Below are 26,597 nucleotides of genomic sequence, written 5' to 3' on the forward strand. Positions count from 1 at the left end.
TAACTTCTCAGGCAGTAAAGAAGTAATCTGAATTTCCACCACCTCTTCAATTCATTGAAACTCAAATGAAATCACATTTTGTCCATGATTCGAAGTTCATTCAAGTTACGCTTTCATCATTGTGTCCGCTCTAACTGCTGTGTATACAAAGCCTTGGAAATGTATCTACTAGTTTTGAATTGTTTTTTCTGATCACGATTTTATGCACTTAAGTATACTTTTTATTTTGAATTATTTATAATTACATATTTGCATAATTCCTACAAAATAATTCACATGTTTTCTTAGGAAAGGTGGATTCAGTGTGAAGGTAAAAGTAAGTAAATGCTGGCTAATTGCCAATTGGATGGCTGTTTTCTTTGTTACTTTTATGATTTTTCTATATGGTTTTCATAATTTTTAAAGGCGGTTTCCCTTGAGTGTTCAAGTCACTGAGGCCAATAAAGCCTCTGCTTGTGTGTTTTCCTGTGTTTGAGATGGTGCCCGGTGGTTATTGCCATGGCAGAGGGCTTGGCACAGAATTAGATGATCTTGATCAGAACTGCATCCCTCTTGATGTCCCCTAGCTCAGCCTGGGCAAGGCTTTCTGATGCAATCCCCATAGCAGGGTTCTACTTTGAGACCAAGTCTGCACATAAGAGTCTTTAGAAAGTATGCTTGCCACGTTGTCTCATCCAGTCCTTTCTTCCTGCCGCCATCTTGGGGATGGCACTCCACTGCAATTCGATGGGTTGAACTGAGCAGTTGCCCTGCATGGTCCCTATTGCTTTGTAGTCCCCAGCTACACAGGCTCAACTTCGTCCCTGACTTCTGCATGTAGAGCTGGCCCTTTGCGTGGGGACAGTGCCCTGGATTTAGGGACCATGTGCTGTCACTCAGGGGTGAGTCTGAACACTTCCATACTAAGGCAGCCCTCCCATTCCTTGGAGACTGACAGTGTTATTGTCCAGCTGAGGTGGTCCATGTCAGTGCCTGAGCTATGGCACGGCACAGAGCCAACAGTGAACACTGTGCTAAGCCAAGCCAATAAGTTTGTGGGTGTGGATGGTGGGCATGGATCCACTAGATATAAAATGTACAGGAAATTTCTGGAGATCTCTCCATGGGAAGCTTCAAAGAGAGCATTCAGAGAATGCTAAATGGAACTTTCAGGAGTATTCTCCTAACTAAATACGCCTTACTGCATATGCACTGCATGCTCTGGTCATCTTGGTTGCCATCCTGTCCAACTTGTACAGAATATTGGGGTGCTACCCCCCTCTTCTGCACACCACCCAACCCTCAGAATTTTGAGCATTTGTTTCCATATAGAGCCACATCCAACAGAAAAGCTCAGAAGAGCAAAGTACGTAATGGGCAAATGTAAACTGTCATTAACTCCTGTGGAGGTAACAGCTTAGACACGCTCGCCTATCATTTCTGGATTTGGTATGATCAATTTATCAAGCTCCAGATGCACCTGTCCATACTGTATTCCATCTTTGTGTGGCTGACCTGTGTCATGTGAATAAGGCAAGGAGATATGCCCAAAGAATCTAGTTGGAGCATAACTAGTCACTGGAAGTAGAGTAGACATTTTCCAGGTGACCCTGTCTCAACCATCACTACTCTGACTGAGTGTGTAGAGGGGAGAAGTTGACACTGTCCTAAAGGCTGCTGGGAAATACATAATCTTCACCCTGCCCAGAAATACCAATCCAGATGCATGAACTTGTGGGATGGCTGAGTGCAATATGGATGTGCTAATGCTTGGAGACATTGCTGCAAGGTCCATTGCTGCAAGCTTTGGCTATAGGGCTGTGTCTCTGTGTCTTTTTTCCATCCATTGCAGTGCCCAGCATTTAGAGGCTTCTGTGTATACTGCAATAATAATCTTGTGCATTGAGAATACTCTGAAGTCCTGCACATGACTGGAGTCAACGCCTCTTTCATGTCCTGTTTCTCCTTACTGCTATCTCCCTACGTGATTAGGGTCAGGGGTATAGACAGTCTGGGTGATCAGATGAGATAGTAATTACATTTATATCACTTTAACCAAATACTTGATGAAGCGACTTATGAAAGGAAAGTGTATTTTGATTCAAAGTGTTGCAGTTCACCAAAGCAGGAAAGACACTGGGGTCTTCAGCTCTTTGCCTGCAGCAGAAATGTGTGGCAGAATTCTTCACATCATGCTAGACCAGCAGGCAAAGCATGCAAACTTCCGAGGCCTGTCCCTAGTGACCCACTTCCACAAGCCAGGCCTCACCTCCACTGCCTTCAAAATCACTAGGCTGGGACCAAGTGTTTCAAACACGAGCCTACAGGGAACACTTCAGATCTGAACTATAACATCCTGCCACTGTCTCCCAGAGGCTCATGGGCATGTCCCAATGTAAAATGTACTTATTTCAACTTCACTGGTCTTTCATAGTCTTAACTGTTCTAAACCTCCTCTAAAGTCAATATTCAAGGTCTCTTTTGAGGCCCAGAATACGCTTATCTGTAAGCTCTGTAAAGTCAAAAGAAAGATGACATGTTTATAACACACAATGGCACAAATTTCCATTCTTTAAAACACAAAGGGAATAGGAGGGTATCAAGAAAAGATTAGATTCAAAGTGAGGTCACAGTCCAGCAGGGAAAATCTATCCCTCGATGCCATCTGTAGAATCTGGCATACATGGTGTCATCCTCTGAGCTTCAGGTGCTTTGGGCAGCCCTGCCTCTATCACACTCCCACCTGCAGTCAAGTGGCCACTCTCCCAGGCCAGGTCTAGAAGGTATCGTCTGCTGTCCTTGGCAGGCATCCCAGTTTTCCGGCATTTCTAACATCCTTAGGTCTCCATTCCATGTCAAGCTTCATGGTTCGTCAGCAGGCACCCTTTTAGCTCTCTGCTTTAAATAAAGTCCTTCAAACACATTCACGGTTTTATACACTGTGAAGCCTTAGGAGGCAGGGTCTGGGCTCAGTATACGTCTCTTTCTACCCCAGAGCAAGCTTGTGCTTTATCGTCAATGCTGCACACTACTTTTAAATGTAGAGCCAATTTCCTCCACCAACTAACTCTACATCAAACAGGACCTTTTTTTTTTTTCCTGGAAAAATAACATGGTTTTGAATCCCTCCTCTGTCATAGTTATGGTTTTATTTCTGTGAATCAACAGCATGACCATGGCAGCTCTTATAAAGGAAAACATTTTAATTAGGGCTGGCTCACTGTTTCAGAGGTTTAGTCCATTATCATCATGGTGGGGAACATGGCAGTGTGCAGGCAGACATGGTGCTGGAGGAGGCAATAGGAGCAGCTTGAGCATACGAGAACTCACAGTCCATCCCCCACAGTGACACATTTCTTCCAGCAAGGCCACACCTCCTAATAGTGCCACTCCCTATGGGCCAAGCGTTCACACACATGAGTCCATGGGGGCCACTCCTATTCAAACCACCACACTTCTCCTCGACACATTTTTCTTGTTTGTCACTAAAAAGATCTGACTAAAATCACAAAGTAATAGCTGTGCTCAAGAGCTTGATGTACTGATGCCTTTGATATATTCTCTGCCAAATCAACTGCTTATTACTTCGAACTTTACTTGACGCAAATTCTGAGGACATAGACAGAATGTAGTCATCTTTTCTGCCAGAGTGTAAAACAAATTGCCCGTAGACAAAAATTTCAATATAGCCTTCAATTTTTCTTGAAAACTTACCTTCCAGTTCCCACTGGAATCTGCCTATAAGCCCTGCTTATAACTTAGGGCTTCTATAGCCCAAACCTCTGACCTTTATACTCTTCCTATAACCTAGCACTGAAAACCCAAGAACCACAGAGCCAGATTTGCCACAGTGGTGACCCCATCTCCCTGATACCAACTTACTTTAGTAGTTAGTTTTCTATTGCTGTGTTCACATACCAAACAGATATATCTTGTTAGGAGAAGTGGTTATTTGGGCTTATGATTTTAAGGTGTTGCCATCCATCATGGCAGTGGACATCTTGATAGTCATGGGGGCAGGACTGTGGGGCAGAGGTGTTCCCACCACAGAGAACCAGGAAGCAGAAAAGGGCACACAAGAACCATGAATGGTCATAGAGGCACACTTCCACCAGCCAGACTCCATTCTTGAAGGCTCAAGGTCTTCAACTTGATGACATAAGCTCAAGACTAAGATTTCAAAATATGAGCCTGTAGGTGACATGTCATACCCAAGTGAAAACCTGGCAGTCGTACAAACCTGACTCATGCACAACAACTCTGAAGCAAGAAAGTGCCATGCTGCCCTCCTCCTGTTAGCTGAGACAAGGAAACAGCTCTGGAGGTGGTTTAAAGAGGTGGTGATTGTCTCCAGCTCTGTAGTGAGAAGTCTATGTGCTGGTATCGCTTAGGGCTCAAGGAAAGGGTCTTCTGGTTTCCATCACCTGTTGGGGACTTCAGGAGACCCTAATGTGAAGATGTAGCAATCTAATCCAATCACTGCCTCCATCTTTCCCCTCACTGTGTCTCTGCATGGCTTGTCCTCGTCTCTTTATATTCCTTATCTTTAATCTCTTCTTCTTCTTCTTCTTCTTCTTCTTCTTCTTCTTCTTCTTCTTCTTCTTCTTCTTCTTCTTCTCTCTCTCTCTCTCTCTCTCTCTCTCTCTCTCTCTCTCTCTCTCTCGTGTGTGTAGCCATGTACATGTCAAAGTTTGTACATGGAAGTTAGATGACAATATCAGGTTTGTCCCTCACTTTACAGTTGGTTGGAAACATGCTCTCTTATTCACCAGTGTGTATGTCAGGTTAACTGCCCCTTAATTTTCCAAGGATTTTCTTGTTGCTACCACACATCTTACCAAAAGAGAGCTGGCATTATAAATGTATGCTACCAGTCTAATTTGATACCAATCTGGGTTCTGGGTATTAGAACCCATGTCCTCACTCTTGCACACCAGGCACTATACCACCATATCCACCTCTCTAGTTCTTTCCTCTCTTTTTATAAGTACACCAACCTATTGCATTAGGCATCACCATTACCCTGTATGACTCCATCTTCATTTAATTTACCACAACTTTATAGATAATTATTTCTAAGTAAGATTTTTAGTGGACATGAATGTTGGAGAGACAACTCCAAGCACACTGCACTCACTATAAAAATGAGAGTCATAGTCCTTACACCCACATGATGTCGCACATGTGATGAGATGCATATGACAGGAGATGATGTTCAGCAAATGTAAGTGACTGTCATTTATGTTCATGTGTTTTTCTTGCCTCCATTACAAAGGTTAACTCTCTGTGATTACATTCTTTGTGTCTACACACAGGCTGACATGTAACTCATATGCTGAAAACACAGCTGAATGGACAGTTGTTTTGATGACAAGTCTCTTATATCTCTACCACTGTGGGGGAGGCTCATTGAGATTATCCTTACCCCCGATTCAAAGAGATGGGCATAACAAGAAAAGAAAAAATAGAAAAAGGGAAAAAACCGCATCCAGGGACAATCTATTTTCTTCTTTTTTTTCCTGGGCATCATTCTGGTGGCTTTGGGCCCTTGCCTTTTTCTGGGCTCCAGAGAAATATTGTGCCAGGATTTAGGCATTGTGAGCAAGGCAAACGGGGTACACAAAGCAAACAGCCACTCTATATATGCAGGGATATATCGCTAAACCCCACTCCATCTTCTGGTCAAGGCTTAGTTGTTTGGTTTATAAATATCTCATTTCTCATGAATTCCTATTAGAATACAGGTTTTTTTTTTAATTCTAGTTATGGTATAATTTTTCTGTCTGTGTCCAGATTCTGCAGATAGAAAACCCCATCTCCCAAGGCACCATGGGAAAGCCAATGCAGGGCCAGGAGATGGAGGGAGCATCCCAAAGGCGCTGGGTCTGACTCTGCAAGCACAAACAAATGATGAGGGAGAAGCAGGAGAGTGGCCTTTCTTTTCCTTTTTGACAAAGTTGAACCCTATGAATGGAGTCAACCAAGTGGGGAGTGAAAAATTCATTTTCTGATAGGGGTGTTGGCAGAACCATCAACAGCGATGACTAGAAATCCATAGCTGGGTGGAGAGCTGACAGGGTGGAAAACGAGGGCCTCCAAGGCCGCTCCAGCCTCTCAGCTGTCCTGGAGCATAATTCCATAGCAATTATTGGCCCTGCCAGCTCTCCCAACTGCTGGCCTCAGAGTCCCCGCTAGCTAGATACAGGGCTCCCGGGACAAACCAACAAATGTAGGAACCGCTGCACCAGTGGGGTCCTTGGGCTATTCAGACTTTGTCCCAGGCTCCTATTGCCCAGTCCACTTGGGTCCGTGGCTCTTTTTGAGCAGGGCATCCCAGATACACACAACACGCTGAGCTCCACGGTCTTCAGAAACCAGCAGGCGGGCAGGCCCCCACGTTTGCAACGTGAAGCCTGACAGCAAGAAGACAGTGCACCGCGTCGAGTGCTGATGCCTGTTCCCATGTTAAGTGTACTCTGTGGACCCGAGTGACGAGGGTCCCATTTCCAGCACAGCACGGAATGGGTGATCTCCTCAACTGTAAAATGAAGCCGTAAGAGCACAGCATGAAAATGTATTAGCAACAGTTAGATAAGGGAGGCCCCAGCAAGGCGTACACACTAGCAATTGGTAAAATAATGTCTGTACAAATTGTTTTTGGTACATTAAGTACCTTTCACAGCCAAAATTAAAAAAAAAAAAAGAAAGAAAGAAAGAAAAAGAAAAAAAGTCGAGGAAAAACAAAAAACAAAACAAAACAACAACAACAAAAAACATCGACACAGAGACGCAGATGGGTACACACAGCGGCACAACTGCTTTCTTCTCCCGGAAAGTAATTTCATGCAGAATTTTTTTTTATTGAAATTGTTTCTCTAGTTGACAGATCTAGTGTACAATGATAAATGACAATGTGCTGGGCAGCCTGTCAGCTTGTGCTGGGGGAAATCTCACCCGAACTCCTTACTAATCATAGTGAGAGCGCGCTCTTCCCCGCAGCAGGCACTTTCGGCTCAGAAGCCCAGTGGCCAGGCAAAGTGGTATTAAATAGCAGGGAGATGAAGCTGAGGACAGATTTACAAACGTGTAAGAACCTGTTCACTGACTAGGAAACACTGACAGGGAAACGAGGCTTATGAAAAACGACCCGATCACGCCACCCAACGTATGGATTCTGAAAGGGAAAGCAGAGTCCTCTGCGTGCTTGGCTACTTTGAGGGTGCGGGACGAAGGCTACATGTATGGAGACAGATCCTAAGTTCACCGGCATCTTGAGGAGACATGCGCACCAGGACTAAAGCAATGTCTGCTCCCTCTGAAAGTGGCCTATTTCAAAGGGAAGGTTCATGGTGCTAAAGTGGAAGCTGGGTCCAAACAAGAGGCAAGCCAACCTAAGGCTAGAGGAGGGCTTGGGGAGGACTACCTGAGCAGCTGGCATGGATACCTGACTCTCTGCGTGGCTTCCCTTCTTCGGGCAGGTCATGGCAGAGCCCTCCTTGCCTGGGGACCGCAGCAGCATCTCACTGAGGCTTTATCCCCGATGATCTGTCACACCCAGACCAGCAGAGTCTCCCCACGCCACACACACACAACTTCCATGCCAAAGTCAGGTGTGGAAACAGCCCAGGGACATCCCAGGTATGGTGTCAGAGCAGCACACCTGAAGCCTGGCTTTCCTCATGAAGAGGGTCTGAAATCCAGCAATAAAGAGAGGGTGACTCTGCCTTTGCTCTAATATTAGTAAAGGCGTGAGACATTTACGTGGGGCCAAGGTTTTCCCACAGTAAAAAGGAGGCAGTGGATTAGCAGCTAGTGCGGTCAGTGTCAGCTTTTAACATAGGGACAGAATATCTTTCACAGGCAAAAAATTCTCAGAGATCAAAATAAACAAATACACCAAAAGATGCCTGTGCTCTGGTCTACAGTGGAGTTGATTGCAGCTGTTTCTCCTGCGCAGAAAATGGCGGCATGCTCCTGAAGTTGCTGCAGCTCCTGATGGCTTAGTGGACGGCCAGGGCTGCAATGACACAGATGTCACCTCCATAAACCTTCTGCCAATCACATCCTCTGTGCAGAAGCTTGCAAGCAAAGAGCCGGGCCCTCCAAGTTAGTAACTTGGGCACCTTCTCCTTACCCTCACTGAGCATTGCTGATGGCCTGCTGATGCCTGCTGATGAGGGTGTGATGATGATGCTGGCAGGTCAGTCTGACAGTTGAGGTGTCTGGCAGATGCAGGGTGCACCCTGCACCATCTTACATGAACCTTAGCTCAGCATTACGACTTTTCCTCTCCACTGAAGAAGAAAGGAAGGTCGAAGAAGCTTTAAAAAAAAGTGCACAACACCCTCTCTTGTCAGGGGCACGGCCAGTGAGGGATTCCAGGACCCCACGCTCCAAATGCATGAGATGTCCCTACAGTCGGCAGGTCCAGCAGCCAGCCTGATGAGTTATATTCTGATTGACACAGAACTGTTTGCACACAAGGCTACATTCACTTGAAAGTACAACTAGGTTTTAGACATCAACACCTCATAAAGCACACAAGAAACCAAGTGCTGGTCCACAGTCTAGCAACTTAGATTCAGAATCAACCAAGACAAGCAAGACACAATCTACCTCACTGTCCCCCCAGTTGAGTCATGGCTCCGGTTTGTTTCCCAAATCCATGTCCCAAGGACTTGATATGAAAAATTGAATCTATACTTATGTTGGTTACCTTGTCAGTAAACAAAGAGGAAAATGAAATTATTGAGAAAAAATACAAGTAAAATGCCAAGACTGGGAGGAGAAAAGAAAGCAGGCAGCAGCCAGAACTACAGTCAGCATCACCACCTTCCTCACTCTTTTCCCTTGAAGCGCTTGACGCTCATTCTCCTTACATAACAGAGCTTTCTCGGCTCCCAACACATTGTTTTTTAGCAGATACGTACGTGCTAAAGAGTCCCCTGCTGTGTATGTACCCTTTGCTCCAGAGAGCCTCTGAAATTATCCACTTTTGATGTCTCTTCTGTAAGACCTCGCTTTCCCGTTACCAGATTTAACGATAATTACTCGTTTTCTTATCCAACATTGAAAGGAGTCAGAAAACAATAGAAAGGAGGCTTGATGGGTGCCAGAGTCCTTCCTAGAACACATAATATTTTTTTTGAAGCTTCAGTCTGAAAACATCAGGCTTGAAAGATAACTTTGGGGCAGCATCAGCTGCTACTGCAGGAAAGACATACACCTAAAGGGGGGTCTTAGCATCCGAACAGACTGCAGGGAGGCAGCCATGCATGCATGCGAGAGCTGGCCATTTCTCAAGCTCTTTGCTGTAAAGTAAGGCTCCAAGATACCACCCAACCCTTGGGGGGAAAAAGACAACCTGAGAAAGCAGCGAATGCCTTTTACCCCGACTCTAAGCTAAAATAGAGACTGTCTTATTAACATATCGAGATCAATTGCCTGACAAGTAGCATCTTTTAATCCAAATAATACTCGATTAAATCTATGCCCATATCAATAATGTATTCTACAAATAAATATTGTTCACTCCGAGGAGCTACATTGACTATTGCCAGCTTGGTGGCCGTCTCTGCCCTCTGAGGGCTCTTACTTTCTAATTATGCCTTATTATTGTAGAGGACGCTTTCAATTCGCTTCTCACTCCAAATGCGTGCTTGAATGTGAAGAACTTAAAAGGCTCTTTTCAAAGAAAGTGGGAAACAAACAAAAGAATCAGGCCTGGCCATGTTGTCTCTGGTAACTGCGCCTTTGATAGTAGATAGACCTCAGATTTTACAGCCACTGAACGCTGTTGCTCCGGTGCTTAAAACAGAGCTAGAGCACGATGCAGCAGCAAAACAGCCCAAGTGAATGACTTGAACTCAGTGAGGTTCCCGCAAGGCTGTGGGGCCCAGACGGGGCAGGACAGATACGTGGCAGAAGGTATGACAGTGACAGACTTGTGGGAGCATTGGATACACGCAAACCTGCTTTAAATAGAAGACTCTAAACATAGCAACAGCTTTCCAAAACAAATGAGGGTATTTCTTAATGCAAGAAATTGTGCAAAGACATAGTTAGGCTCTGTCTGCTCTTGCAAATTTTAAAATTGTCATAATAATATAAGTGCATTCTGGCTTCTATCATTTGTTTAAGATTTAAAAATGTTATATTTCATTACCTTACAGTAGTTTGATTTTAGGTAGTTTAATATTTAAGTAAATTCAGCATTTCAACTATTTGTGCCTTTTAATCATTGAAAATTATATAACGAGTTATATATAATTATGATAATTTCTGATCTTATTGTTGAGGGCAATATTTTACAAATCTGTCATTGAATCTTATGTGGTTTGGAGTGTTTGTGCTTTTTAAAAAAAAATAGTATCTTGTAATGTACATCAAGCTGACCTAGAATTTGTTATCCTTGCCCTCATCCTCCAACTCCTGTGTGTTTTAAACCCGGAGATGTATTATTTTACTTCCTAGGACAGTGTGTGTGTTACAATAGAACATTTATACTTTGTTTAATGAGCTAGGAGGCCTGTGTACACTGTAACTGCTTTGTACACTGATAACTTTTTTTTGCGCTATCATTACCTTGACATCTCAGCAGTGTCTCTCCATGACACCAAACATCTGGTCATGATTCAAATGGAGCAGCCAATCTATCAGCCATCCAGATGCTCTAAACCCCTGTGACACTGATGTGTGTCTGTGACACACGATCCAAATATGCTTGTTTCTGTGTTTCTGAACACCAGGAAAAGCTCCGTTCATTACGCCACAAATTCGAGGCTCAAGACACTTAGGCACCACATCTTGGCTCCCTGTATTGCCCGGATTAGAATGATGGCTTGCTGTGGACAGAGGCAGGAAAGCACGTACTTGCCTCCAGGTCATGGGTTGACCCCTTCTAGAGCTAGCAGGTGACCGCTATCTGTGACACTGCTACTGGGGACAATTATATGACAGTTGTCCAAAAGGTTTGTTTCCTCTTTTAACAGAAAAGATTTGGGCCAAAGTACAGTAAATTGTGTATCCAAATGCATGTGGCTCTGGATAGTTCTGGACAGGCCCCACAGAACTACTTCAGTCGGCATTAGAAACGTCTGCCATGCTGTCTAGTGTTTCCACTGAAAACTCCAGCGCAGGATGCTTCTTCTTTCCTCGGCATGCTGCGCAAAAGCCTTGAGATCTGGTTGGGAGACCACAGGCTCCTTCCTGGTACCCACCCTTCAATGGGGTCCTGAAGCAAACCACTGGAGTCTGCTCATCATATACAAGGAGCAGACAAGAGGACAGGAAATCAGCTGCTGTCAGCTGCCGGGACCCATGGCTGCTGCAATTAAGTCATGAACCAGAAGTAGCATCTGAGCTAGTTGATGGACACACAGGAGGTCTGTGGATGCGGGCAGACAGCTTTTCAGCGTAGCTGCCCAGGGTTAGGGGGTGGGCGCAGTGCTCAGGCATGGCTCTCACCACTTACAATGACCGTCACCCTTATCCATACCCGTAAACATCTGCTTCCTGTCCAGGGCTACATAATTGAGGGGCTAACAGCATTGCAGTGTCTACTACCAAATTTTGTTTCTTGAGTCACAACATCTAGGCCTTAGTCTCCCTGTCTGTAAATTCAGGCCAAAAAAGCAAATCCAACTCATGAGCACATCCTAGGACTGAATGTGGTAATTCACATGAAGAATGGGGCTGCACACACATAAAGAAAGGTCTCTTATTTAAATTATGAATCTACACCATGGGGACGGCCCAGGATGACTCAGCTGTCTTTCTTTCCATATCTTCATACTAGAACAGCTGCACACATGCCCTGTGCCTGCGTGCTGAGTCACTGTAGTGACCACACCCGTGCCATGACGACCACTGTCAGCCTTACTGACACAGCAGAACAAGCCCCGAGCCCCAGTCTGCTCCCGTGTGCTCGTGTTTGTTGCCAGGAATCAGGATTTGTCTGGCCCAAAGCTCCACAACTAACCCTCTTGTGTGTGAGTCATGCAGCCCTGAGCAGATACCCCAGAGTGTCCAAGGGAAGGGCTGCAGCTCTAGGTTCTGCTCATGGTCCACACAGCTCTGCTATAGTCCCTGGTACAGATCCAGACCTTCATGGCCATGTCTTCAAAGGAAGCCCTTCCCCACACTGAGCCTGCCTACCTCAGTTGGACCATCCATCACAGTTGAACTGAATGTCCTATTGGCAGCGTGAAGGCGAGAACCAGTCCCTGTGGATCCAGCTATGCCAATGGTGCTGAAATGCCAGCTGAGGTAGAAGCACTATAGTGGGAAATGCCACATTTCCTAGATTCCTGTCCCACTGTGGTTTGGACCAGGTTTGGACCATCTCTGAGGACTCGATTTAATCATCTATAAAATGGGGTTAATCTCATCTGACTCACAGTATGGTCTCGGACGTTCATTTAGCTGAAATTTTGGGAATGTTCTTAGTAGAGGAATCACACTACTGGAAAACGGAGTTTGATTAAGCGAAAGGCAAGATTTCAGTCTGAATTTACCTCTCACTCTGTAAGCCCACGAGGACGATGCACCTTTAATGTCGCTTTAATGGAGCTGAGGCTTTTTTTCTCCCTAAACAGTTAATTTAATTCCTGTTGCTAATGAGACCTGCTCTCTGCAAGCAGAGGGGGCGGGCCTCAGGACAGAGGTAGGAAGGAAAGGGTTCTGATGCAAGATGGAGCTTTTTGGAAAGATGCAACCTGCTCCATTGGGGCATCGTGGGTGAGAGTATTGGTTTATATTAGGCCTTCTTCTCTCTTCCATGGCCTGTTACTGATGGTCCATCCGGTGCCTTCTTCCTGTTCCTTGGTTTCTAAAGACATCTTTAATGGACTCTCCTTGTGCCAATCAATGAGTAGGCGGTACCTCCCTGAGGCTGGTGGCATACCAACAGCATCAGAACAGCAGCTACAAAATAGCATCTTAAAGATTTAAGAAGCATAAATGCAAAAAGGAACAGAGGGACTTGGCTATGTTGAAGTCATTAGTCACCACCCTCTTCTACAAATGACACACACACCGTCATTTCCCTTCATGTTAATGTGTCATCCAAACCAAACTAACTTGAAATGCAACCTTGAATCGGCTATGCTTGTGAGAGAAAGAATTTCAAATATCTGAGGCTATAAAAAGCCAATTCATGTGTTGCTGGCACCACATGGAGATCTCTCTCTCTCTCTCTCTCTCTCTCTCTCTCTCTCTCTCTCTCTCTCTCTCTCTCTCTCTCTCTCGGGAATCTATAAGAGCAGCCAATAAGGGGTTTGTCTGTCAGGTCCCTGCACCCCAGCAGAGTGGGTTTACATAGGGTGGTGTCAGAATGGCATTTTCTTTGTATGTTCCCCAGGCTTTCCTTCTTACTCTTTAAAATAACGACTGGCTGTAGGAACCCTGAAGTGTGTGGGAGGAGTGCACAAGCGACAATGGGGTTAAGTTAGCAAACTACTAGTGACTGCTCGGTTATTCTTACCGTGCTGTTCAAGTTCAGTTTTTATTATAAAAATGATAGGTGGGAGAGAAGGGAATGGCTTCCAATTAAATAATAATAATAATAATAATAATAATAATAATAATAATAATAATAATAATAAACAACTATCACAGCTCCTACACAGCATGATATTACCCCCATGGGTCTGGAGACATAGTCGCTGCAGTGTCTGAAATCAACCCTAAGAAGATATCTAAGGGCAGTTTTCTGTGTGCCAAATGGAACAGCAAGACAAGCAGAGGGTGAGGTTAATGAACACGGCACTATCTATTGGGCAAGTCTCCAAAATATTAATTCCTTTCTAATGAAGTTTGCACAGTCCTTACCGCTCTGAACCTCATCTCCCCCTCTCTGGCACGCCCCTCCTCTGCTGTGACTATCACACAGCTTTTAGCTGCGTCCTCCATCTGGAAGAAGTATGTCATTGCCTCAACTTCTCCTGCCCCAGCTCCTGTGCCACCCAGAAGCCTTCCCTGGAGACCCACCCAGCCCCGCCACAGCCCTGTCTAGGCTTGGGCTGGGGTCAGCTGGAGCCCACAGGCAGGGTCTCCTGCTTGGCGACAGGGTGCTGAAATAGCAGCATTTGACACATTTAAAACTTGCTGTTTGTGCAATCACTAAAACTGCACCATTAGCTGGATTTTCAGATTGCATGAGTGCAGATCATTAAGTGTTATTACAGTATTAATTATTAGAAATGTCCTGTACTGCCCAAATTAAATTGGGATAGTCAACGACCTGCGCGTTCCCAATACCACGGATAATTTAACCGGAGATCTGCCGCTCCGGGTAAGGTGTCTCCACACGTGGCTCCAGTTATTTCACACTGAGGACCAGCAAAGTACTTGCAAAAATGCATCAATCAGATCTTAATAATTTTCTATGGCAAACTTCAGAAGAAAGTGAGTGGACGTGCACACTGACGTGGAAGTTGCCGGGATAACTGGTTCCCTTAATACAGAAGGTCGGCTAATTCCAGGGAGCATTTGCTGCTATGTACTTCCTGGCTGTGTGACGGTTCTGTGTAATCTCTGTGTCTAATAGTCTGTAGTTAGTAGCCAAAAAAGGAAGGCAAATGAGCTTGCGTATTTAAGACCACGCTACTCAGAAACGGATGAACATTTTAGGAAACAACTTTGAATACATACTTCACAATTACACCCTAAAATTGATTAAAAAAAAAAAAAAGTCCGTCAAGTCCTGCCAGTTACTTTTTGGCAGAGATATGTATTTTCTTGGGTAGAGAGGGCAGTGCCTTCCTCGCAGGAAGGGAGGGGCCACCAGGAGAGGCAGAGAGAGCCTAACTGCTGTTCTCCAAGGTGAGCGTCTAGGTGGTAAGCACTGGTCATTTTTGTGTCTCCATAATTGAAAAGGAAGCCCAGCAAAATATGTATGTATGTATGACTAATTTATCACTAAGACATATGTTATTGATGTGAGTAAAGAGTTAATAGTTCAGTTAAATGATTTATTTCTGATTTAAATGTTTTACTATTTTGTGCCCCATATTCCCACACTAGGGAAAAAAAGCTTCTGGCAGCTTCTTCATAGACACGTCCTGATGTCAGGCAAGAGCCAAGGCCTGGATCGCAAGGTAATTCTCTTTGCTCCATCACCATCCTCTCCTGAAAGAAGGAGACTATCAAATGAGGTTCCTGGTCTTAACTCTTCCATTCTGTGTCCATATAAGTATTAGGTCCTGGGGGCTAGAGAGATGCCTCAGAGGTTAAAAGCACTTGTTTGCTCTTCCAGAGGTCCTGAGTTCAATTCCCAGCAACCACATGGTGGCTCACAACCATCTACAATGCGATCTGCCGCCCTCTTCTGGTGGGCAGGCACACATACAGGCAAAACATTGTATACATAATAAATAAATTTTTTAAAAAGAACAGTTTATTAAAATAAATAAATAAATAAGTAAATAAAATATTAGGTCCTTTTCCATAAGCTAATTCTCTCTCCAAGTGTGAGCCCACACAGCCATGTCTGTGGCCATAAAGGCAACTCACTTCCAGTTTTGACCTCATTTTAGCAACAACATTGTTACTATCCCGGGGGAACACAAAAATGTTTTCAGTTGCCCCTCAGATTGGATTTTGAAGCAGTTGTGATTTGCAAAACCTTCAAACAGATGGGTTCGAAGTTTAATGAATAATAGGTATGGTGTTTGAAAGCTTAACTATAGTAAACCCATAGCAATTACCTCAATTACTGATACCCCAAAGTTGGACAAAGTTTGAGCTATTGAATGATTTTCTATATCAAAAATAGCCATGAATACAAACACTATGAAGAAATACAGAAGCTGGCTGACTTCATTAATTGAAAATACAATGTCAACTGTTATGCATAAGCAAAATATAAGATTATGACATACACTAGCAATTGCATATTAAAATAGAGACAACAAAAGTCACAGACAATTGAGTCAAATATACATACCCATGTTCAAAGCAACCCATATTTAAGTATAATTTACCCCTGTAATGAAACAACTAATGTAACAACTTGGGCTCTTGTGACAAACCTGAATTTTGTAATAGTCAAGACAAACCTCTATTCCTCTCAAGAAACAGCTTCACTTTGCTGAGCTGGGGCTGCTCACAGGGAGCCACTCCTGTACAGCAAGTGAGTTTTGGTCAGCTTGGAACATGATGTCTCTAAACTTTATATGGAGAAGACTCAGAGGTGGTAGCCAGGGCTGAAAGCAGAGAACCAAGGGTCTGTGTCCCAGCAGGGCTTGATTGAGGCTTACAGAAGAAGAGTGGGAGCTTTCCATGGCCTCCTGGCAGCTCCCGTAGGCCTTGACAGGTGTCTCCATGTTGGTCATAGAAGGGGGCTTGGAGCACAAAACTGCTTTCATATTCCACCTGCACAGGCTTGGCACAGGGAAGTCCCTGGTGCTACCTATCCCCATTTAAGCAAAGGGGCATGGGACACAGGAATGAGCACCTCCAGTGTGGTTACACACATGCACATGACCTTGGGCTCCTGGGATCAGAGCCTGCTTCCTTAGCTGATCTGTTTGCGCTGTCTCCAAAGGGACCGAAAAGGCATATGGACCCAAAAGTGGAGGGGGACACCCACAGCAGTGACAGCTCAAGCTCATATGCATCCCACACAGAGTGATATAGGAAGGCCAAGTCTGAGGCTTCTCTGCCCTCAGGACTGAGCCCCAGCAGACATCTGCCTGTATCAGAGACATAGAACCTCACCCCCTTCTCACCAAGGTTACCAGTCTCTAGAGCACCTGCCCGCATGCACCACACGAACACACACACATCAAGCTGTGAAGGCCTTGCTCTGTCCTGTCCTTATCTCAATTTCCCATCCCGCCATGAGAGCCTCAGTGCCAAGTGGTGAAGTGGGCACCCTGGGTGGTAGAGAGGGATGTGCTGTGGGTGTCATCGTCACTATAAGTCTGTTACAGGCCACACACTCAGAGGTAACAACATCAGAGGGTTGACACAGGGTCTCAACCCTTAGCCCTTCAGGTCCTGCAAGGCCAGAAGAGATGTGGAGAAGAGGGAAGGAGATGGACAAAAAAAAAAGGAAGTCTGGGGAACACAACCAGGAGTGACGACAGACTAGCTGGACCATCCAGCCATCCAGGCTGTCCCTCAGGGCCACAGTCCTCCATGTGCCTGAGAGCTCGAGACAGAGGCTGCCATATACCACTCTTCTTCCATCCCTAGCCATGTCTTGATACACAGCTGGAGTTATTATAACACATGGACATGATTGGCTCAAACACTCTGCTCTTAACTAGCAAGATCATCATCAGCTGGACAGACTTTAAACACGTTCTCTACATTTCAAAAGAGAAGCACGTGGTCAGGGGGAGAATTGCTCTCTCGCCATACCTTCACGCCAGTGACCCTTTCTGCCATCTCCACCATACTTTTAGACACCGCCTCCACGTTTGTCAGGAACGGGTTTCTAGATGCCACCCGCTTGTGGTGGGGATAACCTTCCATTATAGATGTCCCTAGCGAAAGCAACAGGAGCACCCTGACTCCTGAGCCTGCCATCTTGAGGAGAGCCACTCACAGCCCACACAGACTGCTTTCCGCAAACACCGTTAGTGCTGTCTGTGACTTCAAAAAAATGGAGAAGAAATTAGGCATAAAAACTTGTTAGGGCAAAGTTGAGATTACAAATTTAAGCACAAAAACGTCAGCAAATGTGAATGTCGATGCTGTAATTGTAGCTTTCGCTCAGACTCATCTCACATGCGGCTTGCATTGACTGCACGCTTAAAGGTCTAATTAGGAACTAAAGCTGCTATGGGTGATACGGATGAACACTTTTATTACACGTGCATCTTGCGGCCTCGCATCTGCACGCGGGGAGCACCTTGGAAGTAGGGATTTCCCACCATTCATCATGCAAAGCACCTCTCATCTCATCCAGGCTGGCCTCACAAAAGTACAGGAACTCTGGGAAAACGCTTGGCGAGTATTCACTCATAGCGTGAGGAGGAGCCATGGGTTCCAACAGCGCCACATGTCCCTCTATGTGCACATAGCTGCCTGAGGGTAATATGCAACTTCTCAGTCTCTACGTTATCCTCCACTCACCTCAGAAAGCCTTTGCTCCAGCTAGCTCACCTCCAACTTCAGTCCCACCTTTAAAAGTGATTTATTTATTCACCTCCAACTTCGGTCCTACCTTTAAAAGTGATTTATTTATTTATTTATTTTGATTGTATGACTGTGAATGTTTGCCTGTGTGTGTTTATGTGTACTGTGTGTATGCCTAGTGCCTGTAGAGGCCAGAAGAAGGCATCAGACAGCCTGGAACTGAGTTATACACTGTTGAGAGGTACAGCGTGGGTACTGCCAACTGAATCAGGGCCTCTACACAAGTAGAAAGTGTTCTTAACCCATTAGCCAGCTCTGCACCCACTTCTTTTTCAGAAGGCAGATCTGAGCTAGATTTTCTTTTGGAAAAATTTAGAACACATCCTCATTGATATCCAACACCATCTTACATACAAAAATGTGCTTCTGTGTTTGTCCATGTGTGTGTAGGTGCATGTGGGTACGTACCCAAGCGTGAATAGAGGTCAGAGGTCAACCTCAGGTATCATTCCTCAGGTGAGCTATCCATCGTGCTTTTCCCTTTGCTTTGTTTTCGGTTGTTACTGTTTTGCTTCAAGACAGGGTCTCTCTGTGTCCCTAGCAGGCCTGGAATTCCCAGAAGGCCCACCTGCTTCTGCGTCCCAAGCTCTAGGATCAGAGGTAAGCACCACAGTCCTGAACCCATCTTGGTTTGTGAGGCAGTCTCTCACTGGCCTGGAGCTAGCCAGTTCGGTTAGCCTTGCCAGCCTACCAGTCTTCACTTCCCCACCACTAGGACTAAAACAAACCACCACACCTAGCGTCTTCTTTATTTGGTTGGTTGGATGGGTGGTAGCTTGATCACCTGCCCCCTTTTTCTGGAGAATTTCATACATAGATACGTCATTTACTCCGTTTATATTATTTCTACCCTTCCCTCCCCCATCTAACGTCCCCCACGCCCCGCCTCAAACACACGGCTTCTTCTTTATTGTTCTTCCATAGATGTGATGGTTTAAACAAGAAGTGTGCCCCATGGGCTCGGGGATTGGAGCGCCCAGTCTCCAGTGGGTGGCGCTACTTGCTGTGTGGGAAGGTTGTGGAGCCTTGCTGGAGAAAGTGTCTCATGGCGGTGGGCTTGGAGTATTTGTAGTCTCACCCACTTCCTGCTTCCACTCTCTGCTTTGTGCTAGCATTTGCAGGTGTGAGCTCTCAGCTTCCTGCTCCTGTGGACACGCCCACCTCTTGGTGCCAGTCCTCCCTTTCGTGCTGTTTGGAACCACAAACCGAAATAAACACTTTCTTCCATAAGTTGCTTTGAGTTGTGTTTCATCACAAGAACAGAAAAGTACCTAACACAGTGTGTGTGTGTGTGTGTGTGTGTGTGTGTGTGTGTGTGTGTGTGTGTGTGTGTGTATGTGTGTGTGTGTGTGTAAAACCTAACTGAATATGTTTGGTGTTGCTAATGATAATCTATCAGGGAATTGAGCCCTGCTCTCTCTCTCTCTCTCTCTCTCTCTCTCTCTCTCTCTCTCTCTCTCTCTCTCTCTCTTCCCTTCCCTCCCTCCCTCCCTCTCTCTGACCCTCCCTTCAGTGATTCTATAGCTATTTACACAGGGTGAAGCCATATGAAATTTCTGTATTGAATGGTATCATCATGCAGGCATTTTAGGTAACTTTATCGTTGAAGTTTCACAGCTGCAGTTTCTCTGTCATGTCTAGCACTAAGTGACATGGTCCTCTGGCTCTTACACTCTTTTCTGTCCTCTTCTGAATCTTTCATGGAACCTTAGGTGCAGGGGCTGCACAGGAAGTGTACCTTTTGGGGCTGTTTTCCCATGTACACACAGCTTTAAATGGGTCATAAGATCCAACCCAGGTCCTCTTGCTCTTGAGCCAAGCACTTTGCAGACTGAGGTCTGTCTCTGGCTCACACATCCCATCCAACTTTGTCTACCTAGCCATTGTCTTTACATTGGACATAATCTTTTTAACTCAGAACTACCATTTTTCAATTGATTTTCTTTGGGTTCAGTTCTCTTTAATATGATCATTAAAAGATCTTATAAGCTTGTAGAGTTTATGTAGGAAAATTTGGAGGAAAAAAAAGGCACATTTCCAGCACAGAAATAGCTGTATATTAGGCAAACCTACTGATGAAAATCTCTAAAATGTCCTAAAACATGCATGAAGAGCTGTCACATTTTGAAACACACCTAAAACACCCTCTGTGCTTAGTGTTTAATAATATGCTGGGCAATGTTGGAAGGCTTCCCCTCAGCTTGAGGAAATCTCTTCCCCGAGCACAATGTGCTGTTATGGCTTCTCCCACCATGCCAGAAGGTGCTAAGGGGGCAGCCATGGGGATGAGTGTGTGGGAGCAGCAGGAAGACCATGGCTGCATCACAGGGTGGAGGTGGAAGGGCACGCTGAGCCCTGCAGGGAGACAGGGCTGGCAGGGGAGGAGGAAGGATTGCAGGTGGCCAAGTAGCCTTGGTGGAAGGCAGAGGCTTCAGGAACTCACAGAGCAGGACAGAACAAAAAAGAAAGAAAGAGGGAACGTGTGCCAAGCACAGCACTCTTCGGCCTTTTCCTCATCCTCCAGCCCCGTCTCCTCCTTCTTCTTATCCTTCCCCTCCTTTCCCTCTCCTATTCTTCTGCCATCCTTCCTCCTGCTGTTCTGCTCCCTCCCTACTCTCCTCTTCCTCCCCACCCTCCTCCTTGTTCTCAGTCCTGTTTCTTGCCTTTTTTATTTAAAAAAATTAATTTACTATAATTTATTCACAGTACATCTAAATTATTATCCCCTTGATTGTATCTTACTATTCCTACCCTCTCTCCATGTTCCATCCTATTCCTTTCCCCTAGACCTCTGACAGAAGGGGACCTCTTCCCCCACCATGTGATCACAGCCTATCAAATCTCATCCTGGTAGTCTGCTTCCCCTTCCTCTGAGTGCTACCAGGCCTCCCCACCAAGAGGAAGTGATCAAACTGTGGCACCACAGTTCATGTCAAAGGCAGTCCCTGCTTTCCCTAACCATAGAGAATGTGCTGTCCGTTGGCTAGATCTGAACAGAGGATCTAGGTTTACTGCATACATTGTCCTTGGTTGGTGCAACAGTTTGTGCAGCTCCCCCGCCCCGGGCCCAGATGGACCAGCCTTGATGCTCTCCTTGTGGGGTTCCTGAACCCTCTGGGTCCTTCTATACCCTCATTCTTCCATACCATTCTCACCCAGAGTCCAGCAGTGAACCCCAGGATCTGTCCCAATCCCCTGCTGAATGGAGTCTCTCAGAGGACATCTATGTTGGCCTAATAGTCACTTATAAGTGAGTATATACCATGAATGTCTTTCTGTATCTGTTACCTCACTCAGGATGATCATTTCTAACTTCATCTATTTGCCTGCAAAATTTCAATATTTCCTTGTTTTTAATAGGTGAGCATTATTCCATTGTGTAAATGCACCACGGTTTCTTTACTCATTCTTCAGTTGAGGGACATCTAGGTTGTTTCCAGATTGTGCCTACTACAAATAAGGATATAAACATATAAACACACAACACACACACACACTATATACCACACGCACACATCATATACACATACCATATAGCACACACACCACATACTACATATACATAAACCACACACATATACATACACACCACACTCACATAGGAAATAAGAATCCACATACTTCATCATACATGCTTCTTTGTTTGCTGACCCCTGCACTTGCCTCTATCCAGCTGCTGGCACAGCTGCTCCACCTGCACCTGGTCCACCTGTACCTGGTCCACCTGCACCTGCAGAGCTCCAGGGACTCCTCACCCAAGTCCTCCTTTGCAAACCTTTCCAGCTACAGCTCACCATTTCTTAGCTCCAGCTCCATCCGACAGCCCTCGCTCTGAGCTTCTCAGCCTCCAAAGGGAAGAAGGCATCACCTCCCCTGTGCTGTGAGACCAAGCCCTTGGTGAGGACGTGAACCCTGCCTCTGAGGGTCCCTATGACCTTGGTATGTATTCAATTTCTCTTCGTCTCTATTTTCTTACTTGTAAAGTAAGAAATTGAATGACAAAGACGTGTTTGACCAGAAAAACAACAACAAAAGGAACAGATCTGCCACTCTGAGGTAAGAGTCATAAACCCTGGCTTTTCAGCAAAGTTAAAGACACAGGCAAGCCCCTTTCGCCAATGGTGGAACAGTGGGTTTTCAATAAGGATGAAGCTGACAGAGGAGGTGATGAGATGGAAAGGAGTCCAGAGCGAATACCAAGACCACCAACCCCACTCCAATCTCCAGCTCCAGACTCTGTATAATCCGGAAACGCCACTCATCTCTCTGAGCCTTCAAGTTCTCCACTTCAGAGAATGCACTGTGGGTGACTGTGAAGGTCTAGGTGAGGCCACCATGAAGGCTTCATTCCTGAACACTCCAGGAGCCAATCACTGCTCTTGGGGTTGCAGCAGGGCCAGGCTCACTGACTCACCCGGAAGGTGGGGCTCAGTCACTGAGGGTTGGCTTCTTAGCTCTGAAGCCTTGCATGTTCTCACCCTTGGTGCATTCTGCACAGAGTCGCGTCCACAGGAGTGCACTTCACAGAATGCCCAGTGCTGTGGAGGTGTAAATGCTGCGGGGTGTGGGGTGTAGTGAAGGAAAAGGCCAGGCCACTGCAGAAAGTCTGTGCTAACCACAGCCAATTCACACCTGATAACTGCTGTGAAAAAGGCTACAGAAAACACCAGCCATGCCTTTCAGACAGGCTTTCCTCAGCAAGCATACCCTTTTACCATTGATTCTCTGCATTAAGAGATATTAAAGTAAGTAAATCTTAAGTAATTGTTCTGACTATACAGGTTTGTAACTTGCAAAGAGCCCTAGACAGTGGACGTGGTAGTGGTGGAAGCGTGATGCCGGACCGAGCCTGAAATGTGTGCCCAATCTGCATTTATCCACATGTGCATGCCTTCCTTGTGAGTTCATTGACAACTTACCATATATGCATCAGTGTGCCTGTCCTTGTGAACATGACCATGAGTGAGGCACCATGGGCTGGCTTCATTGACGCAGGAGTTTGCTGGCTGATTTGTCGATTCCCCAGACACTGTCTCTACAAAGGTAGCATAAAGGGCATGCCATGAAGGGCTGGCCTGAGAGGCCTAAGAAGAGATGAGCCACCCACAGAAGAGACTCTTGGGAACCAGATAAGGACAGCACAGGACCCTATGTCTGTATGTGTACTTTTCTTCCGTCTGCACAGGATCCAAGCTGCCAGGAAATATGGCTTTAGATCACCCACGGAGGTCATGTGCTGGCACACATGTGCAGAGAGGAGGCGAATGGGCTGTGTTGTCGGCCTCAGGGGTGTTCAGTCTCCAAGGCAATGCTTATAAGGGGCTGAGCAACAGGGCTTCTACATCCTGACCAAACCCAGCCACAGGATGAGGCTCCAGCCAGGCAGAGGAGACTAAATTATATAATGTTTTTACTGTTGTTTCATTTCACAAAACTGCAAAAGTCTGGGCAACATTTTGTCAGCAAAAAACAATAAAGAATATGAAAAGCCCATCTTCACAGGACATTGGACATTGCGAAACAACCTACAGCTATTATCGGATATATCAAAACTGACAAGGAAAACTTTGGTCCTGATTGGACTATATCTCACACGGACAGCACACTCATCCAGACCCTCTCCTACATGGCGCCGCTCACCCACCGAACCATAGGTAGGAAGTTTATGAGCTTAATTGAATCTCGGGTATTTGGATTATTAAAAAAAAATGGTGACATTGCAAAACCGGTCATTAGATTTTTCAACAGCAGAGGGATTCTTTCCCCATGTGGAGTGGAGGACTCGTGTACATTAAAGAAGGCATTAATTTTGTTAAGGCATCTTTCACAAAATCTGCACTGCATATTTGTGCATCCTTAGCACTTTTCTTGTCTTCTGTCATGTCTTACAAACATCCCAAGGTCACAGCAAAGAACGTTTTCCTCAGAAACAGAAAAGCCATTTCTGGGTCTTCTTTCCTCTGTTCTGTTTTTGCTGTGCAGCAGGAACCAGGGTTTAATGTCACTTTGTGTCTTTCTACTGTTGCGTCAAGAACTTTGTGTGTGTATAAACTATAGCCAAATTAGGTCACAGAGAAATCATTAGCAACGTTGTTTTTCCCTGTGCTGCTTAAAATAGGAGAAAAACAAATGCATGAAGAGCCAAATAGGGGTCAGAGCCTCAGCCACAGATGTGCAACGGAGCCCCATGTGCACCACCCGACACCCCAGAATTCCCACTGGCATGCCTAAAGAACCTCAGTGTGGCTCTTCATTTGTGTTATACCGCTGCGCATCTGCTTGTGGGTTTCTGAGAGACTGTATTTAAAGCATAAAGGTTTGGTATGAAGGCAAGTAATTAACATGTTCCTTGGCACCTGGCCCACAGGGACACAGCAAAACCTGCAAATGACAAACTCCCTTCATAGCTCATGTTTCCAGAAGTGAGCCCTGGCCTAATTCAGAGTGATCTGGGTGGTATGCCCTTCCCCAGAAGACAGTGTGGGGGTACTGCGCAGGTGTGGACTATGGCACACAGAGCTTTACTCAAGGGCACTGAAGGTCAACAGTCTTTTCTCCAGCAGACAGTGACTAGGCACTTTTTCATTTCTTTTTTTAAAATATATTTTATTAATTTATTCATATTACATCTCAATTGTTATCCCATCCCTTGCATCCTCCCATTCCTCCCTACCTTCCATTTTTCCCCTACTCCCCTCCCCTATGACTGTGACTGAGGGGACCTCCACCCCCTGTATATATGCTCATAGGGTATCAAGTCTCTTCTTGGTAGCCTGCTATCCTTCCTCTGAGTGCCACCAGGCCTCCCCATCCAGGGGACGTGGTCAAATATGAGGCACCACAGTTCGTGTAGAAGTCAGTCCTCACTCTCCACTCAGCTGTGGAGAATGTCGTGTCCATTGACTAGATCTGGGTAGGGGTTTGAAGTTTACTACTTGAATTGTCCTTGGCTGGTGCCATAGTTTGAGCAGGACCCCTGGGCCCAGATCCGTCCATCATAATGTTCTACTTGTAGGTTTCTCGGACCCTCTGGGTCCTTCTATTTCCCTATTCTCCCATGCTTCTCTCACCTAGAGTCCCAATAGGAAGTCTTCCCCTCTGTCCCACTTTCCTTAAGCAGTGTGCTGTCTCGGTAATGAGACGCTAAAGACCTGCCCACTCAGAAGCATCCATCTGTGAAACCCTTCAGAGAAATGTTTCCCTCCCCACCCACCCACTAAACCCTTCCCCACTTTTCTGAGCATCAACGAACACCTTTCACTCAGTCCTACTGGGAAAGAAGTTTTCTTGAATGTCATTTTGGTTTGCATTTTCTTTGATTAAGCACAGAGAAAGTGCCTTCTCCTAGAATCCCAAACTTCTCAAAATGGAGCAGGAAGACAGGATGAGGGACACCTCTCTCTCTTCTTGCCGATATACTACTTAAATGTACAAGCAACACAGAGATGTGCTCATGTTACCCTCATGTCACCATTGCACTTTTTAAGTGCAGCATAATTTTTAATTGACATATTTTCTGATTTATAAAATATTTTTATTCCACTTTAAAATTAAGGAGACCCCTGGAATACCTTTGTGTTGTCACTGTCCCTCCAACATGAAATAGATTCTCTAGATGTTTCTAGAAAGTACAGTGAGGCAATAAATGTCCCTTTCAGGAGCCAGCATCCTAACCCACAGAAATCACATGTGAGTGAACAGACGTACCTCCCTCTAAGTATAACCATAGCTTTGTCTTCAAGAGCCTGCACGATCCAGCCTGCTTCTTGGCTCCCTCATGGTCTGTGCAGGCAGCTCCATTCTGATGGCTCTCAGGTGTTTCCATTGCAATTAGCCCTGTTTTCTCCTTGCCACAGTGGAAAAGTGACAGGGAGCTGAAATCCTCCAGGCATACAGCCGGGCTGCAGTGTGATTGAATGATCTCATTTCAGGCTTTTTGTTAGACAACAGGCAGAGCTCTATGAAGATTGATACAGAAGTGCCGGGCTCGGCTGGCTGGATCATCAAATGGATTGATATGATACTTGGGCAGTGGATGAAGACAAAGTAACTGTTATCATACTCAATACAGGGGCTTGTCAGGGGCGGAAAATCACACCGTGTCCCCAATGATGGGAGAGTTTCATGACTGTCATGCGAATTTAGTAGCTTGATGTCATGGGCAGGCTGCTGGGTCCAGAACTTCTTATTTGTGAGAAAAGTAAAGGACACTTCCCAGCCCAGTCCGTGGAGCCCAGGAAGGCAGTTCTGGATAAATCTGCAGAAAGCGAGGTTGCCATTTACAATGAGCGGTGAGTTTTTAAAATATTTCCATTTAATTTCATGGTGGAAGCCCAGATGGTTCCAGAGACAAAATTTTATCTTGTAGCTGTGGAAAAGAAATAATATAGATTCTGAGGGGGGGGGAGTTAATGATTTATGCTTCTGCTTGCCAAATCTATCTGGCACCAAACCAAAGCTTTGATGGGGAA

At 45.5% G+C, this 26,597-nt stretch overlaps 1 long non-coding RNA gene across 1 annotated transcript; it reads left to right on the forward strand.

The window, feature by feature from the left end:
* The first annotated feature begins 9,820 nt into the window (after positions 1 to 9,820).
* On the forward strand, positions 9,821 to 19,327 carry LOC311595941. The gene is made up of 4 exons (XR_014778627.1): positions 9,821 to 9,906; positions 15,004 to 15,077; positions 18,671 to 18,726; positions 19,239 to 19,327. It is a non-coding gene; the product is annotated as an uncharacterized lncRNA (long non-coding RNA).
* Positions 19,328 to 26,597: the final 7,270 nt, after the last annotated feature.

Source organism: Acomys minous (assembly GCF_964271855.1).
Source record: "Acomys minous genome assembly, chromosome: 4".
Classification (NCBI taxonomy): Eukaryota; Metazoa; Chordata; class Mammalia; order Rodentia; family Muridae; genus Acomys; species Acomys minous.